Here is a 7,082-nt window from a genome sequence, read left to right on the forward strand (position 1 = left end):
TTTTCTAAGATTATCATAAGATCATAGCATCATAGGAGGTTACTAGGCTATTGACACTGAGACCCTTATAAGTCTAGCCAAGAGTTTAGACCATGTTTAGACAAATCAGCACCCGATGCCCCTGTCCAGCAGAGACATGGGTGGAATACCAGGGATATATTTTCTGTTTCCCATCCAGTTATCCAGGTTGTGCTTAAACAGGGGTAAAAAGGTACTCTGCTTGATGTGGAGAGGGAGTCTATTCCATAGATGGGGGAGTTTCTGGGACACAAATCTGTCCAGCCAACAAGTCTTGTTGATATCACAGACCAGGTTGAGGCCGCGTGTGTGGGCTACTCGAATGGAGCTTGACTTGTGGACATGCAGCAGTCCCATCAAGGTGGAGTCCATGATCGCCTTGTATGCCAGACAGAGGACACCTCTGAGAAGTCTGTATGAAACTGAGTAGAGGGATAGGGCTTTTAGACTATCTGTGCATGGTAGATGTTTGAGGCCCTGGATTCTCCTGGTGTGGAACCTCTGTGGTCTCTCCAGCTGCTGCATGTGCTTTGCGAGGTACATGTCGAATGTGGCGTTGTACTCAATAATGGGTCTTATAAGGGAAGAGTGAGGAAATGTTATGACCTCCCTGTCCCCTGGATGAGATACCCTTACTTGTGAGGTGAGCCATGTAGAAGGCTTTCTATACAATGGAAGCAACATGGTGGTGAGAAATCAGGTTGCTATCAACCTGGGTGTCTAAATCCCTCACAACTGATTGCGTGCTTAGGGCATTGTTATTAATATGATAATTATTGGGATCATCGTTCTCCTCAAAGAGGATGATAATGCATTTTTTGGTATTCAGCTTGAGGCCATGCTTCTGGCACCAGTCATTTGTCTGAGTGAGACCCTCTTGGAGGCTGTCCGCATCACTAGGGGAATTGATGACAGCACCCAGCTTGCAGTCATCTGCAAACTTCATCAGCCATAACCCACTGGTTTTGGCCTGCACCTCAGAAATGTATATCCCAAATAACAGAGGCCTCAAGACCAAACCCTGGGGTATGCTGCTTGTTACAGGTCTACTGCTTGAGGTGGCTTCCCCTATTTTGACTACATAGGTTCTATCAGTGAACCAGTTTGCTACTCATCTGGTAACATATGGATTGATGCCTAGTTGAGAGAGTTTACCTATTATGCCTGAGTGGGGAATAGTGTCAAAGGCTTTGGCCAGGTCATGGTAGGCAGTGTGCACCATCTTCCTCTCATTCATGACTTTTGTGACTGTCTCAAAGAAGTTGACCAAATTTAGCAGACATGACCTCCCCTTGACAAAGCTAAACCATGTGGGATCAAGTGTTTGGAGGTTGCCATTGTCCTTATTAATGAGGTCCATGATAATCCATTCCATGGCCTTGCAGATCAGGCTAGTTAGGCTGATGGGTCTATAATTTCCCATATTGGTAGATGCTCCACCTTTGTGTAAAGGGAGGACAGTGGCTGTCCTCCACTCAGCTAGGATGAAGCCACTACTCAGGCTTTGGTTGAATAGGGTGCTGGTGCTTAATGGTGCTGCAAGTTCTTGCCTGAGTTCACGTAGCATGCAGCCTGGGATGTTATTGGGTCCCATGGAGGCTGTATTTTTTGCCTTTGAGAGAGCAGTGATGACCTGTTCCCTAGATATAAGGGGAAGGGGGAAGGTACTGGGGATGTCCTGATTTACTGATGGGGGACAGAGGGGTAAAGTTTTCACTGAATCTGTCAGCCAGCAAGTTTGCTATATCTACATAATTTGTATATGTGGTGTCCTTGACCACCAGTTCTGAACACATCTGGGTGCTTCCTTTGAGGCTGCAGATATATGTGAAGAAGGCCTTATGATTGTCTGTAGTAGATGTAGTCACTCTGGACTTGAAGTTTGCTTTGGAGGATTTCACTAGTGCTCTTATTTGCTTGTTCAGGCTAAGGACACATTGCTTCCATTTGGGCACCTGATCTTTCTTGGTCTTGGACAGCATTTTTTTCCTTTTGTTATAGAGTTTATTTATTGCAGATGTCCACCAGACAGGGTTACTCTTCCTTGCGGAGGATGATTTAGTCCTGTCAGGTATTCCTTATTCTATGCATCTATATAAATGCTCATATAGTGCTTTGGTGTAGTTTTGGATATTGGTGCTAGTTCCTACAGATGGGGAGGGGGCTGTAAAGCTGTTTATACCATCTTTCAGGAGTATGTAATCAGCTTTGGAGAAGTTTTTATGTCTGAGCCTAGCTGGGGGGCGGGGGGGGTTGGGGGAGATGGTGACTTCGAAAGTGACCGCTTTGTGGTCGGATCTTATCAAGGAGGATGATACTATAGGGATGCTGCAGTGCTTACTCATGTTGGTTAATACCAAGTCCAAGATATTATCACCCCTTGTGGGGGTATTGACTAGCTGTTCCAATGGATTTGCATTGACAAAATCAAGGAGTCTCTGGGCATTTGTGTTCTGGCATGAGTAGTTTTTCCAATCTATGTTTGGGAAGTTAAAGTCACCCAGGGTTAGGGTAAAGGGTTGAATCTTGATAGATATGAACAGGTCCAAATAGGCGGATTGGGCATCTTGAGTCAGATTTGGGGACCGGTAGCTAGCTATGATTTGAATAGAGGTCTTGTCAATGGTTAACTGCACCTGGAGTGTCTCCTGTGCGTCATACTGTTTGACCAGCCTGGAGGTGTGTATGTCTTTAATGCATATTGAAACTCCACCTTACTGCCCAGAGTTTGGTGTCTGAATGCATGATAGGATGAGTAACCAGGTAAGGGTGGGGTGCTCTCTGCAGCTTTGAACCAGGTTTGTGTTACTGCACAGATGACAGCATTTTCCAGGGTTAGGAATGCTTGCAATGAGTGCAGCTTCATGTTTAGACTCCTAGCACTTAGCAGCATGGCCTTTAATTTGTATTTTGTTGAAATATTTATGTCGGTAGTTTTAACCCCATCACTTTTCCTAAAAAAGGCACTATAGGGGAGGCAAAACCCTTTGCCAGAAGCCTGAAGCCCAGATGAGACAGATGCAGGCCATCTCTGGCAAAGCATTGTGGTCTGTTGATCATATCTTCCCAGGCAGTCAGGTACTGGATCATCCTGGAATCACACCAGGAACTAAGCCAATTGTTAAAGTCAATCATTTTTTGTTTGTATTGAGGCATCATTCTGGGTGATGGCAGAATGCTGCTTAAGGCTAGAGACATACCTGCCTGGGACACATACTCAGTGAGCTCAGTCATATCTCTCTTCATATAGTCTAGAGAGGTACATCATTCACGTCAACATGGACTATGACAGAGTCATAACAGTGCCTGTTGTTGAGAGACTTGAGTGCATGGCTGATTCTGGCACCTGACAGACAACTAACCATGACTTTCTCCTTATCCAGCCTGGTGAGAGGCACTCTGTGTGTCTCACAATGGAGTCTCCTATGACTAATATGTTGGGTTTATGGTGAAGCCTTAGTGGTTGTGAGGCACAGGTGTGTGGACTATGTGTGGTATGTGGTGTTGAGAGCTGTGGAGATTGTGTGTGTTTTTGCCTCGGAGGTCTCCTTTGTTTGGGTATGTTTATGTGGAGGACCTCCACATATGTAGGTGTGTATTGTGTAGGTGTGGGTGGGGTTTGAGGTGTAGTGATTTTGTTGAAAGCATTTTCAGTGCCAGATAACTGGCTTGAGGAGGAGAGAGCTTGGACTCTAGGTTCCTAATGTAATTGCATCTCTTACAGATTGTGTTCCTAGGTGGTAGTAGTGGATGGTTGTCTGTGTACATCAGGTAGTTGCTACACTGTCTCAGGATGCCCATATCAACCAGACTGGCAGGAGAAACTGTATGAAATTGTCCATCCATATTTGTCAGAATCTGAAGGAGAAAGGCCAGGGAGAGCTAAGGGGTGGACCTAAAGCTTAGAATAACACTTAACAATTTAGATAGGCGATAAACAAGTAGTAATAAATGCAACAGAAAAGATGCAGTTGAACACTTTATAGAACAGGCAGCAAGTAGCAGGAAAAAGCAAAATAAAGTAACAGAGTAGAAGGAAGAAACACAAATTAAAAAAATATAAGCAGCTGAATAGTGTCTTTGTTTGCACAAGCAGTGTTTAAAACATCACTGGTTTGGGGCATTTGTCCCCACCTCCATAAATTTTGTCTTTTTTCAGATTTCTTGTGCTGCATAGTTCTTCAGGGGATAGAAGTTTAGTGCTGCTTATGCCTTTGTGTTGTTGGTAGCACAACAGGTAGAATACTTGCTTTTGATGCAGAAGGCTGTGGGTTTTACTCCCACAGTATCTAGATAGATTGCTGATACTGTACTCTGGTGTACTTTTAAAGGGGGTGGATGCTGCAGTCCTGAGAATGTCCTATTTGGTGGCAATACCTAGTAACTACGAACCTGTTGTCAGTTTGCCATCCATTCCCTATTTCAGTATTACTAGCTTATCATTTTTTTAACATAACATAGGCATTTTATTCCTCAAGGTCAACAGACACTTTATTTGTAGATGAAACAATGAAATATAAAGTTGTTTGCTAGCAGCAACCTCTACATTAGTTACAGATCTCTTTAATGTGGAATTATTTAGACGACTTTTACTTCTGCAGAGATTGTGCATATTTACTGATACTGGTGGATTCTAGAAGTTGGAGCCGACATTTATGATGGAAATGTTCTGAGTTGGGCAGTTTAGTCATTATTGGTTCATGCATTTTGTTTCATTGCTTACTGGAAAAAATATTCAAAACAATAAATTTAAAATGATTTCTAACAAGTGTGCCTTATTATACAAGCAATATAATTTAATACAATCAGGAAGGTGTATTAAAGAACACATGTATATTTTGTGTGCAAGGGGCCTGTGATTTGAAAACAGCCCAAAGGTAATCTTTATCCACACCGGCCAGATGCATTTTATTTGAATGGGGGTTTCAACGCTGTTTCAATGAATGTGAGTTTTAAGGGCAGAGAAGTTTTAATGCTAAGTTGATTTTCATTGTGAGACTGTATTGCTTTGTTTAGCTGATGTGTATTAGTGTTATAAAATGTAAAATAAAAGTTTTAAATGAAATCCAAATAATCATTGTAGAAGTAAAGCAGTATGCACATTACAGAGTTTATAGTAAATGGGGTGAAATAGCCAAGTAATGGGACATTGGAATGGCTGCAGAGGGGAGAGCTGTGTATGGAGGGCCCCTTCAACCATGATTTTGTGAAGGGAAAAGGGAGGCAAACTCAAAGACAGCCCCGGGTGACACAAACTCTAGCTATGCCACTGATCAGTAGGCTATGGAGAATGACTTTTGGAGGTCCTAGCAAACTATAATATTCTTTTGCCCAGATTAGAATATTGCCTATCATTAAATGCCCTACTTTTATCACAAAACCCACATACTGCAAGTCACCAAAAACAAAATCCTAAGGTTCATCATCTTCACCCTTCCCAGTGAACATCATTGCTACACATTTAAAAAAATGGTTACCATTTATTACAGGGTCTAGGGACATATTTTGGTTGTCTGTTCTTCAGTTTGCGTTTTAAAGTTGGTATCCCACAATTCCTTTGGAATGGGTGGGGTTACATAATTATGTATCAATTTTTATGTTAATCAGCATGCAGATTTGTACCTATTTTTCATGGGCCTTTGTCCACATTTTTGATGTTTCCAGGTTGAGGTGTATGACTCCACACCCAGAGATTCTACGAAGTAGGATCTCGGCTCGGTACATATACCTGTTACTTGACCAGTCCGGTCAAAACCTTTCACTGTTTGTGTCCTCATTGTTTCTCCTTCTTTCAATGGATGATGAAAGCTGCTTGATTTATCATAACTGGACTCCTGTAAAGAATGCTTCCTGAATAATTGGGCTCTGATGGTTCTGTTGTTTTTAGCTTTATGCCTGAATAAACTGGAATTATAGGCAGTGTTGTTCTGGTTTGCCTTAATAGAAGTCTCTGAGCAGGCGAGCCAAGTGTATCATCATGGGGTATGTTTCTGAGATTAAGTAAATTCAGGAAGACATCAGTATTATGACACTTTGACCTTTCAAGTAATTGCTTTGTACTCTGCACTGCACATTCAGCTAGTCCATCTGACTGTCGATATTCTGGACTACTAGTAACATGTACAAAGTCCCATTCTTTTGCAAATGTCTGAAACAACTGACTAGTAAATTGAGTACCATTGTCAGAAGTAACTCTGTGTGGACTACCATGGACTCAGAAATTATGTCTCAACTTGGTAATAATAGTAGTGGATGTTAGGTTAGGTAGTAAGTCAATCGCAAACCAATTCAAATAAGAGTCTACCAACACTAAGTAGTGCTGATTCTTCCATTCAAAGGTATCAGTGGCTACTGTTGACCAAGGTAGTTCAGGAACTTGACTTAGATGAAGTGGTTCTCTTTGTAAATATGGTTTAGTACTACTGCATACTGAATAAGAAGAAAGTACTTTATCAATGTCTTTCACTAGTGAAGGCCAAAATAGTAGTTTTCTCGCCCTTCTTTTGGTAGATTCAGAACCCAGGTAACCATGATGCTAAATCTGGATATATTCATTTTGTAAGGAAACAAGAACAGCAATTTTAGGACCTTTGAAAATAATGCCATCTTCCATCAACATCTCATCTCTTTAAGGAAAATAGGTTTGCAGTTAAGGTGGTGCACTAGATTGCTTTGATGGCCATCCAACATTAATGTAGTAGTTGAGCTTTTGCAAAATTGGATCAGTCTTTGTATGATCTCTCAGCTCATCTAGTCTCGTGGTAGAAAAATTAGATACTGCTATTACATCAAAGTCAAAATTCTCTGTGTCAAGCTGTTCCATTGTATTTCTGGGTGATCTGGATAGCGCAGATAAAGAATTTTGCCTTTTGGATAGACCATTTTGAAGTTGTGCTTTTGTAATTTGAGCATCATTCTTTGTAATCTCACTGGAGCTGAATGCATAGGCTTCTTTAGTATAGTAACTAGAGGTGGTGATCAGTTTCAATCTGAATAGCTTGACCATAGATTTAATCATGAAACTTCGAGCAAGCAAATACTATTGCCAAGAGCTCTTTCTCATT

Source organism: Protopterus annectens, chromosome 1.part2 (genome assembly GCF_019279795.1).
Source record: "Protopterus annectens isolate FY-2018-M chromosome 1.part2, PAN1.0, whole genome shotgun sequence".
NCBI lineage: Eukaryota > Metazoa > Chordata > Ceratodontiformes > Protopteridae > Protopterus > Protopterus annectens.